Source organism: Cebus imitator, unplaced genomic scaffold, assembly GCF_001604975.1.
Source record: "Cebus imitator isolate Cc_AM_T3 unplaced genomic scaffold, Cebus_imitator-1.0 Scaffold382, whole genome shotgun sequence".
Classification (NCBI taxonomy): Eukaryota; Metazoa; Chordata; class Mammalia; order Primates; family Cebidae; genus Cebus; species Cebus imitator.
This window is the reverse complement of record NW_016107697.1, coordinates 1158682-1172545: the sequence shown is the minus strand read 5'-3', so window position 1 is coordinate 1172545 and position 13864 is coordinate 1158682.

Here is a 13864-nt window from a genome sequence, read left to right as displayed (position 1 = left end):
TGGACGTAATTCATTACCGTACAATAAATTCCTTTCTTCTTAAGATAGCCATTGCTGCTATCTTAATCTGTTTTGTGTTGCTATCAAAAAATGCCATTCTGGATAATTTATAAAAAAAACAGAAATTTATTTCTCACATTTCTGGAGGCTGGAACGTCCAAGATCAAGGCACTGGCATCCTATGTGGGCCTTCTGCTGCATCTTCACATGGCATAAAGAGGAAAGGCAAGAGAAAGTGATTCATCTTCTCTAAGCCCTTCTTATAGTAGCATTAATCCATTTGTGAGGGTAGAGCCCTCATGACCTAACATCTCCCAAAGGACCCCACCTTCCAGAACCGTTGCATTAGGGATTAAGTTTCCACACATGAATTCTAGGGAACAGATTCAGACAACAGCAACTGCCTTCTACTCTTTGCAACCAGGAACCTAACCAACATATGGTCTATAAACTCTCATTTTTACCAAACTCCCTACCAAGTTGGCAGCACTCCATTTTACTGGACTTCTTTTTGGTCCCCGAAACATTTGAATCTTTTTCTTTGCACTTTCAGTTCCCTTTGCCAAGAGCTCTTTTCTTTCTTTGCATATGTGGCTAGCTCCTTTTCTTCATCTGAGTCTTAGTTCAAATGTCAACAGCTCAAGCAGACCATCCCAAATGGTAGAGATAATCCTTTGGCCATATTGCTTCCCTCTTTTCTCTTCTTCCTGAGCATGCATATTAGTCCATTAGTTGGCAATTCTTAATTGCAACGAAGCACAGAAAAAATACATCACATATTCTTTAGATCATAAGCAAATAAAAGGCTAAAATTTTATACTACTACCATTATCATTTAAATTTAACATATATTGCAAGTAAAAAACATACATTGCTTTGAACACGAAGTTTAACTGCTAAAATGTGTAAATATCACACTTTGTTTAAGTTTTCTTACCACAAGTTAGTAGGAATAATCCTCAAGTCATAAAATAAATTATCTGAAGAGTCAGAATCAGACTTGAACAAAAACGGAATGGAAACTTAGAGATATCTGAAATTCTAAAATTCAGAATATACAATTTAATCTGAATGTTATAAACTTTATGCCAAATGATATTTTCTTGATATCTATTTTAATGTCAATAAAACAAAAGACTGATGTCTCAAAAATCTTTAGCTTCTCTATATAAGTAAGCTCAGAAGACTTCTGCTGGTTTTTGTTAGAGCAATAGTAGTACAAGATTCTTACATTTGTCCTATACTTGGGGACATTAAAATGAGTATTTTCAGACTATAAATTGGATATCTGAGACTTGGGGGACATTGAATTAATCTGTGCTGAAGAAGCAAGTAAAGATGACAGCAGAGATTGAAAGATCCTCTTGGCTTCCTTGAGATCCCTGGGTGGTGGATATATATCATAAATATGATATGTATATTATATATGTATTGTGGGACTGCAGCATAGAGCCTTCTGAGAAAGGCAAAATAGCAATAGGCAATAGGCATGCTAAAGAGGATAATACTTTGGGTACAATGCCTATTTTTGTAATAGAAAATTCTTATTTTTTCCTTCCATGGCACAGTAAGAAGAATGTCTCAGTACTTTGTCAATTCCACTTCACATTATTATGCTCTTCACCCCCTTCATTAAAGCACTGGTATGCAAGTGATCATTCCTAATAATAGGCTCTCCACTATTAGAAGTGGGCCTTTTTCATTTTTCACCAAATTATGAAATAGCTTCCCATTATAACTTATGTTCTGTATACTCCAGCCAAGACTTTTCTCTCATCTTAAAATGCTCTGCTTTAAATGGGCCTCTAATGTATAATTTTATTGTTTGAGCATTTCATTTTCTTTTTTGATTTATGTTTCTTTATAGCTGGTTAGACAGCTCTTTGCGATCTTTTGATGAAAGATTCTACATAAATAAAATTGACTGAGAAGAAGGACCTTGATGGTAGTGGCAGAGAATGCCCCCTGCTCTCCACAAACTAAAGATCAAAATTCAAATCTGAAACAAAAATTCAGAGAAGGTTCTAGCTTTCCCTCTCTCTATCTTTTATTTTAAAAATTCAGATTAAAGTTGGTGATTTTGTCCTGTGCTGGATTTAAGCTGTTGTATACTGATTCAAGGAGTAGTTTGGGATTTTTTCACCAAAATGTACTGAGCTGTGAAGGCTAGAGTAAGTAAATAATAATTATTATGTGGACTGAATTCAATGCTGTTTAGCCATTAAACTTTCAATCTGAAGAGCAACAAAAAATATTTGGTATTTAGAACAGACAATGAAACAGGTGATAGTCTTCTGCAAGCAATAATTATCTGAAAATATTTAGATCTTTAGGTTATTTCTAAAATATTTTCTACAAATATTTTCAGTATTTCCCTATTTATTTTAAAAATTCAGATTAAAGTTGGTGATTTTGTCCTGTGCTGGATTTAAGCTGTCGTATACTGATTCAAGGAGTAGTTTGGGATTTTTTCACCAAAATGTACTGAGCTGTGAAAATACAAATATTTTCAGTATTTCCCTATTTATATACCTTACATTTTTTTACTCCCATGATATCAACTAGTTTTAATTGTTAGTGAATCACTGATGCAATCTAAGAAAATGTTTTCTCCTCACTATACTGTTACATAATCAAATACAGGTGGTTAGAAGCATTTTAACTCATTTACATAATAAAGTAGTAGCAAAAATTTATTGAGCACACATAATGTGTTGGACACTGTGTTAAGTAGTTTAATGTCATTGTCTCATTTCTTTCAGCCAACAAGCCTATGATATAGGTACCATCATATAACCTATATGGTGATCCAGCTCAAAGCAAAATCAACTAGGATGGAAGTTAAACTGGGAAATGTCATGACTACAATTTGGTATATATTGAATGTAAAGTCTTGGCACATCACCCAAGATGCTCAGAAGAGAGCTGGAAATATAGATCAGGGCAGGACGCAGTGGCTCATGCCTGTAATCCCAAGGCTTGGAAGGCTGAGGCAGGAGGATTGCTTGAGACTAGGAGTTCAAGACCAAGCTGGGCAATATAACAAGACCATGTGTCTATCAAAAAAAATTTTTTTTAATCAGTTAGGGCATGATGGAACATACCTATGGTCCCAGCTGCTCAGGAGGCTGAGGTGGGAGGATTGTTGGAGCCCAGAAGTTTAAGGCTATAATAAGCTACTGCATCACTGCAGTCAAGCCTGGGTGACAGATCAAGACCATAAAACCAGGAATTGTCTATTCCCAGAGCATTAGCAGGGATAAGAGCAAATAGCCAACAAGAGATATCTTGGTTATCCCCTGATTTTCATAGAGAAATGTATACAGTTGGTAATTGGAAAGAAAGGTTACAGGATACTTTAGAAAAGGAAGAAAATAAGGAAAATATATGATATCTCTCACAAACAAGGTGTGTGCATCTACTATGCACGAGACACTATATCACCAATTGGGATTTGAAAGGAAGCAGAGAATTATAAATAGATGAACAACAGAGGGGACATCCTGGGAAATTTTGGGGTGGGAAAATCTATGCTATGGCAACAAACAATCTCAAAATCTCAGTGACTTCACACTGCAAGGTTTATTTTGTGTTCATAGTCCATGTCCATTGCATTTCAACAGCAGTGCCTGCTCTTTGGCCACTTAGACTGACAATGAGAGAACCATACCAGGTGTAAAGTACCTCCTTCTTGGTCATTGAAAAAGAAAGTGGAAGAAAGTGAGAGAAACTAACTCATTAGCAATTAAAAGCTTCACCCCAATGTAAAAACTAGTCACATAAGAAGTAACTAGTCACATAGGAAGTAAAGACCTGGGAATTGTCTTTCTCCTTGTTTCCAAAAGAGAATGAGTTAATTTCCATTTTTATTACATTGTAATCTGAGAAGATACTTGATATATTTACAATTGTCACTTTTTTGTTCCTACATCCATAGACATATTTTGACTCCCAGCTTCGGAATAAAACAATATTAATACTCTCCTTCCCTTTAGCCTTCCTTTACCATCCAAATTCTACCTTTGCTGGTAATACTTATATTCTGATATTATAATTAGGTCTTGTGCATTGTCTCTACGTTGGAAGTTGGAAATTTGACTATGTAAATATTACTCATTGGAAAGAACAAGAAAATTGATTATAATTATATTTGGTTTCATTTACAGCTATTTCTTTCTTGGAATTTCTCATTGTTTTCCTTTCCAGCAACTATTAGTCTGTGTCATTATCTTTACTTTTCTAATTCTCCATCTAGTTGTGTATTCTATTCATTTTCCCTTTATCCAGAAACCTCCTTCCCAGGATTGTTGCTCTTTCATTTCTAACCTAGACTGACTGCTCCTCAGGCATGCCATTTTACTCTCATTCTAAGACTCCCCTTTACAACTTTCTTAGGTTGGTTCTACTATTTCCTGAATCTTATGATTTCTTGTTCTTGGTTACCCCCTGATTTCGTAGAGTACATTTTCAAGTATCTTCCTAATAAAGTGGGTTTGGGAGTGCCATATTTACTCTGCTCTTCGGGATAAATACAGCACCTTGACCTGCATATGGTATTAGTGGCCCAGGAAGCTGTCCACACTTGTATCTCAGAACTCTCGGTGGGACCCAGCTACCTTCTGACTCTTAGGATCTACATTCTGGGCCTGAGGACTCATTTTCCTGGAATACAGAAAGCCATGCTGCCCACGACCAGGAATCTAGAAGTATATGAAAATACTCATAGGTTTGGATTTAGTTTGTTCTTGTTTCTTTAGTTTCTTGAGGCATGACCTTAGATTATCTATTTGTTTCTTTCAGACTTTTTGGTGTATTTAATGATATGAACTTTCCCCTTAGTACTGCTTTTGCTGTATCCCAGATGTTTTGATAAGTTGTGTCACTATTATCATTTAGTTCAAAGAATTTTTTAATTTTCATCTTGACTTCATCATTAACTGGAAGATTATTCAAGAGCAGGTTATTTAATTTCCAGGTATTGCATAGTTTTGAGGGTTCCTTTTGGAGTTCATTTCCATTTTTATTCCACCATGTTCTGAGAAAATACTTGATATGATTTTGATTTTCCTTAATTTATTGAAACTTGTTTTGTGGCCTATTGTATGGTCTATTCTACCTTGGAGAATGTTCTGATCCTGAAAATCATATGAAAGCAAAAAAGAGCCCACATAGCCAAAGCAATACTAAGCAAAAAGAATACATCTGGAGGCATCATATTACTCAACTTCAAATTATACCACAAGGCTATAGTTACCAAAGTGGCATGGAATTAGTATAAAAATAGGTATATAGACCAATAGAACAGAATAGAGAACCCAGAAATAAAACTGAATACTTAGAGCTAACTGACCTTCAACAAAGCAAACAAAAACATCAAGTGGGGACTGAATACTCTATTCAATAAATGCTGTTGTGGTAACTGGCAAGCCACATGCAGCAGAATGAAACTGGATTCTCATCCCTCACCTTACACAAAAATCAACTTAAGATGGATCAAATACTTAATCTGAATTTTTATGGCCTGGAACCATAAAAAATCTAAAACATAACATCAGAAAAACTCTTCTAGACATAGGCTTAGGCAAATAATTCATAACTAAGAACCCAAAAGCAAATGCAACTAAAACGAAAATAAATAAATGGGACCTTATTAAACTAAAAAGCTTCTGCACAGCAAAAGAAATAATCATCAGAGTAAACAGACAACCCACATAGTAGTAGAAAATATTCTTAAACCATGCATTCAACAAATGACTCATATCCAGAATCTAAAAGGGACTCAAATCAGTAAGAGAAAAGCAACTAATTCCATCAAAATGAGGACAAAGAACATGAATAGATAATTCTCAAAAGAAAATATACAAACAGCCAACAAACATATGAAAAATGTTCAACATCACTAATTATCAGGGAAATGCAAATTAAAACCCAATGAGATACCACGTCACTCCTGCAAGAATGGCCATAATTTAAAACATCAAAAAATAATAAGTGTTGGCATTGATATGGTGATAAGAGAACGCTTTTAAACTGTTGGTGGGAATGTAAACTAGTACAACAACTATGAGTGTGGAGGTTCCTTAAAGAACTAAAAGAAGAATTGCTATTTGATCTAGCAATGCCACTACTGGCTACCCAAAGGAAAAGAGGTCATTATATGAAAAAGACACATGCACATGCATGTTTATAGCAGCATAATTTGCAATTGCAAAAATACTGAATCAAGCAAAATTCCCATCAACTGAGTAGAAAAGAAAATGTAGAATACTACTCATTCGTAAAACAGAATAAAGTAATGTTCTTTTCAGCAAGTTGGATGGAGGTGGAGGCCATTATTCTAAGTGAAGTAACTCAGGAATGGAAAACCAAATATCATATGTTCTCATTGATAAGTGGGAGCTAAGCTATAAGAATGCAAAGGCCTAAGAATAATATGATGGACTCTGGGGACTTGGCAGGAAAGGGTGGAAAAGGGGTGAGGGATAAAAGAATACATATTGGGTATATACTGCTCAGGTGATGGGTGCACCAAAATCTCAGAAATTGCCGCTAATGAACTTATCCATGAAAAAGAAAACCACGTAATCTTCCAAAAACTACTGAGATAAAAAATTTTTTAAATAAGAAAACACTGAGGCATTAATATCTGCTAAGAACATGCCTAAGTAATAACTTTCAGGACTTGTATAAATACCCCAGCTCCCTCTGCCTTTGGATGCAATAATTCTGAGTTAAGTACTTTGTACCATTTCCCAAAATCTCCAGTGTACCTAAGTTACAGTAGCCCAAGTGACAGCTGGCTTAGTATAAGCAAGCTCTCCTTTTATTCACTACCCTTCTTCCCTGTTTTACTTCCCTTTACTTCCCTACTGGTGTTGCCTGCACTTCCCATACAACCTTCTTACCCTCAAATTTATGGTGCAAGACCTGCTTCAGGGGAAACTCTAAGTCGGGACCTAGCAGTTTTGAGTTCCTGTTTTGTGATATATGCTGCATTATTTAATCCCTACAACAACCTTCTGAGAAAAATGATTATAAAAATTAGAATAATATGTATATGATTTAATTAAACATGTAGAAATTGAGGTCAGCAAGTCGATGGCATGCAAAGCACAGATTCTCACCCATTCTGCCTGAGGTCAAAGCCCAGGCTCTGTGGCTTTGCATGTGGCCCTGTTCATAGACTGAGGGAAAGTAAGAACTTCCTTGCAGCCTCTACCTCATTCCAGAAGAAAACCCTGAACCCCTAACCCACATGAACATTGAAAATCTTTTTTTTTTTTTTTTTGCCACTTCAAATTCCTTATGGAACTGCACGATATTCATAAATAAATATATATCTTCTATATCTACTGCCTAATTTTCAGTAAACCAGTCCTAATTTCCTTCATACCTTGGACCTCTATAGGCCAGTGCTTATTTTCATGGCTGATTAATGGTTCTGATTAGTCCTTGAAGCAGGAAATCCAATATCCCTTAGGGGAACCCTAAAGATGCAGATGACCATGAATTCAAGGAAGCCTATTCACAACAAAAATCAATGGAGAAAGGAGGCAATGTTAATGCAGACAACATTCTACCAGTTTCTAAATGCAAGACCTCAGAAAGAAAGAGTGGAGGAAGGGGAGGGGATAACAGAGAATGTATTCAGAATACCACATTGCAGTTTCATCACTCTAAAAGCCAGTTTTAACAACTCCCTTCCCAATGTGGAAATTTAAAGCTTCCTTTTTGTGAATTTTGACTGGTTTATAGCCCTGAAAGAAAACTTTACCTCTCTCAGAGATTATCTCTTAGATTGAATATGTGTCCAGGAGTGGAGAATGCTTGATTTCAGAGAAGCTACAACACAACCACAGCACATGCACCATTAGAATAATTTAAAGATAATAAACTTAAAAAAAAAAACCTGTGGAAATGTGAAAACTATACCAATTTTTGTAACATGTTATCTGACTGCAGGTATCACTTTTAAGATGATCATAAAGTTTTCTAATAGATTTTTGATAGAGTAGATATTTTTCAATCCAACAAATATAGCTTTTCCTTAGTCACTATTTAATTATTCTGTTGTTTAATTTTTTTATACACAGCAGGGCAACATTGCATGCCTTCCACTACCTTCTGCCTATCCTTCCTTCTGAGCAACATGAAGGCATGGGAAGAAGTGCAGATTTTTCAAGAAATAAGAGGGTGAGAGGCTTTGCCCAGTAACTGTTTCCTGTCCCATGCCTAACTCAGCTACAAAGGACAGTATCTTCCTAACTTTTCTTAATCTTCCTCAAGATCTATTCAGGCTGCTAAACAGCAAGCTGAAGTCACAGTAACTGTACATAGCTTATGAATCAGAAAATTTTACATCTACATTTCAAAACATTGGTGAACAATTATTATTCTGTTTGGTGCCTGCCTCTGTGCTAAACAGTAGAATGGATACAAAATGATGGGTTTTCCTTATATTTGAATAGTCTGTTAATATAAATAGTTTTGAAATTGTGTCACCCATTCTCTACAGTACCAGGGAATTGATGGAAAGGGGCAGGACATAGCAGCTGACAGCTATCTACTTCCACCTATGTCAAATATTGTTACTCAGCTTTATGTTTCTTTAACCTAGTGGGTCATTAATTCACATAATTATGTTACAAGGCAAAGTTTTTACAGAAAACAAAGTCAAAGAATCAACTTAACTAAGATTGGGAGTTCCAGATCCATATCACCCCAAGAAATAATCTTTCTCCTCTTTCTCTTACACATTCTCTCTCTCTCTCTCTCTCTCTCTCTCTCTCTCTCTCTCTCTCTCTCTCTCTCTCTCTCTCTCTCTCCCTCTCTCTCTCTCTCTCTCTCACCACCCCCCACCCCTCTCTTCAGGGCTATCTTGCAAATGGGATAGCATAACAAAAAGAGAAACAGTGTGTGTGTTACACAAAGTAATGTATATAAAGCACAAGCATACTACGTGGGAAAAAGTAGAGCTGTGATAGATGTTTGGGCCAGTAGGGGACATCTGTTGTTTCTACCAGCCAGCACCTATACTCTAAATAAGCCTCGGGAAACAACCCTACCTCTATTCTAGACACATGTATTTGGGCAGGATTAACCCCAATGCCAGTTCCAATAATAGGTCTGGATTGGCCTAGACCAACTGGCATATCCCATTCCCCTCAAAGTGGCTGGCAACAGGTGCATGACGCCATCAGAGCCAATGAGACTTTCACTGAGACTTTTGGAACACAGAAAGGACTCTTCCCAGATGGATTTGAAACTTGAAATAAGGAGGATGAAACTGCTACTGCCACCTTTCCTCCAAATGAAGTCTGAGAAGGAAGTTAATGCTTAGAGAAAAGCAGAGCTAATAGATGGAAACATGCCCAGGTCTTGATCAGCTTAAGCCATGATTAAGCAGTATTTCTGGACCACTTTGTTACCTAAGCTAAGAAGATAGCTTTTTGGTTTCATCTAGTTTAGATTCAATTCTTTGTCACTTGCAATCTGGAGTAGGTCCTAAGTAATATGGTGTATATGTCCTCTCTTCCATGAACCTGATGACTTTACATAACCCTGGCATTGATATGCCTGCAGCACAACATCCAAACTCCCAATGTTATTGGTCTTATTGGCACCTCATACTTACATATGCAGAGTGATAGATTTAGTTGTTCATGTTGAGTGTGTCTTTTGACTCTACAATCTCTTTCCTAAAACAATAAATATCACCTCTGACTTTAAGTACATTAAATTATTTCAAAAAATAAAAACAAGGACTAATGTAAAAAAACAAAGATGAGTATAGGACTGACCCTTCCAAGACTAAATCCAGAATTTTAGAGAGTAATGACATAGTCTACCTAAATTAATAAACTTGGAAAAAAATTAATTTACATAAAATTCTAAGAACCCGCGACTTCAGTCATATGACAGATTTTAACAAGCTCATCAAAAGTTCTGTATCCAAATACACACTGCACCCTTTAGAGGCCATATTGCACAGTAACACTGCTGCCACTGTCCTAAATATTTGGAATTCACAGGCTAGTTGCACATTCATTTGAGTACAATATTTTCAATGGTGAATAACTTTTGTCCTTAAAGCCCAGGTTTGATTTTTTGATATAAAATGTATTCAGAATCTTGTGAATAAGAAGTTTGAATTAGCTGATTAGTACCATTTTGTTTAAAAATAATATAGAATAAGATTCATTTTTGTGTACTTTAAAATGACGTATGAAAGACTCCAAACGTATTTTAAACAATTATTGTTAAATAAACTTCTAAAAATGGCTTTTTCAAAGGTAAACAATGCTTTGGTAAACATTTAAGATATTTTATGCTTTCAAAAAATACCAGTCTCATTACTTTTGGCCTGGTCCATTGAACTTAAAATTTTTCCCTTTCGAGATATCAAGTTACAAAATAATGAAATTATGCAGAATTTGGAACATAATCAAAGCTATTTATATCTTTAGTCCTCTGGTCATGTATATTTTAAGAGTAATTTGAGGCTAAATCTAATGCAATTTCACTAACAATTTCTATTTATGATTATCCATTAAACAAAGAAATACCACCCATGACATTTTCTTCCTGAATATTTGGATGATATGAAAACTAAAACTAAGCCTAAACATGAATTTTGAAGACATATTTCTGAAGATAGACTAATTGAGCAAAAATGCAAATGCACACATTAAGGCCATGCATTCTGGATGCAAAAAAAAAAATGAGTATACATTCTGCTTAAAGAAGTTTAATAAACTGATATTAATGTAAATAATAGATGACTTCATTTCTGAATGAAATGAAGCAAGTAATGAAGAAAAAAAAGCCAGTTTTCCCTTAAATTGTTCTATGCAACTTATTGATATACCTGCCAGGTTCAGCCCTAAGTAGAGACTGGCATCTCTACCACAATATGCAAGTTTTTAGCTTTGATTTAATGGCTGGATTGGAGAGAATGAAGGCAAGAACATTTCTCAGCAACCCTTCCAAAACCACTAACCCTAATCCTACACTCAAGCCATGCCAAGTGGACATTCAAAGGCGGTAGATGGAGCAACATTCTGGTGAACAGACTTAACTTCAACAACTTAGCCCAAGCATGTCCCATAAGGAGACACACACTGTTCAGCCCCAAATCTCACCCTGCTCAAAGCCAAGCACTGGTACATCTACCAGTGGAGAATTATCTAGCTGTCTGTTTGCCTCACTGGTATCTTGATTGCTTTTTCTAGAATCAGTACCTACTAAAATGATGTTGGGCAGATCGCAGTCTGTATGCTGAGAAACCACAGATGACAATGCCACATAATTTAATTATAATATTTAAGACAAAAATATAACAATTTTTTCTTTAGAATTTACCTATATTGAATGGCAAATAAATGTATCAGTAGGAGTCACATCATTAAATTATGTGAGTTATCAAAAGCTCTTATAAAAAATAATGAAGACAGTAAACCCCTAGTTTTATAAAGGAATACAGTATTTTTAAAAATTTTATTTGAGCTAATTTTTTATCTTCTTTGGTAAGTGATGTGGTACCAATTGTTTAAAGTACATAAGTAATTTGGAAGGAGATTGAGTCTCAGAAATAATAAATACATTGGTATGTATTTAAAGTATCTAAGTGTTTATTAACATAGTCCATGAAGATAAAAGTAAGAATTTAGCATGTCATGTTTCAAAGACTGGAATGAAAACCTTTTCTTCCCACATTATTTCCTAAAATTTCAGTCTCAAAGTGTTAAACTAGATCCAAATAATTTTAACTTTTTTACTGAAATTTTTTAAGAAAACTAAAAGTAGAGAAAATAGTATAATAATCCCCTCATATCTGTTACACAGCATCAAAAGCTATCCACATGTGAACATTAGTTTCATCTGTAGCCCTTGCCACACACATTGGATTTTCAAAATGACAAACACAAAGGGAAAGAGGAGAGGCACTTGATATACGTTCTCTAGGCCTTTTAGAAAACATGGAGTTGTTCCTTTGGCCAAGTATTTGTGAATCTGTAAGAAAGGTGATATTGTAGACATCAAGGGAATGGGTACTCTTCAAAAGGGAATGCCCCACAAATGTTATCATGGCAAAACTGGAAGAGTCTACAAGGTTACCCAGCATGCTCCTGGCATTGTTGTAAACAAACAAGGGCAAGATTCTTCCCAAGAGAATTAATGTGCGTATTGAGCACATTGAGCACTCTAAGAGCCGAGATAGCTTCCTGAAACACGTGAAGGAAAATAATCAGAAAAAGAAAGAAGCCAAAGAGAAAGGTACCTGTGTTCAACTGAAGCGTCAGACTACTCCACCCAGGGAAGCATACTTTGTGAGAACTAATGAGAAGGAGCCTGAGCTGCTACACCCTATTCCCTATGAATTCATGGCATAATAGGTGTTAAAAAATAAAAGCCCTCTGGACTTAAAAAAAAAAAAAAAAAAGATAAGAGAAAATATGCATGCCTAAGAGATAAGGCCTTGACTCCTTTTTTAAACAGGGCTTTGACATCATTGTCACACCTAAAACAGTAATTATAGCTTCTTAGTATTATCTAATATCTAATTCAAATTCAGATGTCTCTGATTGTGTCATAAATGTGTTTTGCTTAGTTTGAATCAGAATCTAAATGGGATTAATACACTGCATTTTGTTAACTTATCCCTTAGACCTCCTGTAATAACAGAATCTCCCTTGTTCTTCTTTTTACTCCGTCCCTCAACTATTTATTAGTTTTAAAAATAGGGTCACTTTCCCTAGAAAGTTTCACACATCCCAGTTTTGGCTGAATACATGCTGCCATATCGTTAGTACAGTATGTCCATCTATCCCCTATATTTCCTGATAACTGTCAGTAAAAGTTAGATCCTTAATCATATTCAGACTCAACTCTTTAGCAAGAATGCTTCATAGGAGGTACAGTGTACGCCCTCCACATCACATCAAGAGATTCATAATAAGTGGTTTTCTCTTTTTTGTGACTGAGCTTGGCTGTTATCAGCCCTCCACTGGTTATAGTTTCCTATTAGTCTTCAACCTAAACTTTGCAGCAGCCATTGATAATCACTGCCTAGATCCATTACTTCCAGTCATTTTTAAATTAATGTATGTATGGCATTTCATATTTTAGAACATATATTCACATCCATTATCTCACTAGATGTCTCATTTAGTTATACTAGGCCTCTGTTCCAGTAGCTACAACACGGAAATTATATTATTGACTTGCTCTATTTCAGCAAAATTTTACTTATAGAAATGTTTTCGTAAGGTAACTTAAGAAAACATTCTTTAAGGTAACTTATTTTTTCCAACTGTACCACAAGCTTCATTTACGTCTCCTTAAATTCATTTTTAGCATTCCCTATTTGTGTGTTTACATTTTTATATTTTTAACTACTATTTTTAACTTTGTATTGAAGTATAACTTTGAAATAGAAGAAGGCACAAATCCTAAGTACATAGGGCAACTATTTTTCCCACATAAATACATCTGTGTAACCAACACCCAGAAAGAGCGAGGGACCATCTCCAGGATCCTAGAAAGCTCCCAGACAAAACCACCCAAATGTAAGCACTAATCTAATTTCTACTACCACAGATCGATTTTGCCTGTTTTTGAGCTTCACATAAATAGAGTCAAACAGTTGATTTTCTTTTGTGTCTTGCTTCTTTTGTTCGATATTATAATTGGAGGTTCATCCATATTTTTGCATGCCAAAGTAGTTTTTTTTTTCATTGCTATGCAGTATTCCAGTCTGTATATATACCACAATTTATATATTCAGACAGTAGCTTAAATTTCACTTTACAAAATTAAGTAAACTGTTATTAATACTTGCTTCATGTCCTCTTAGACTTTCACT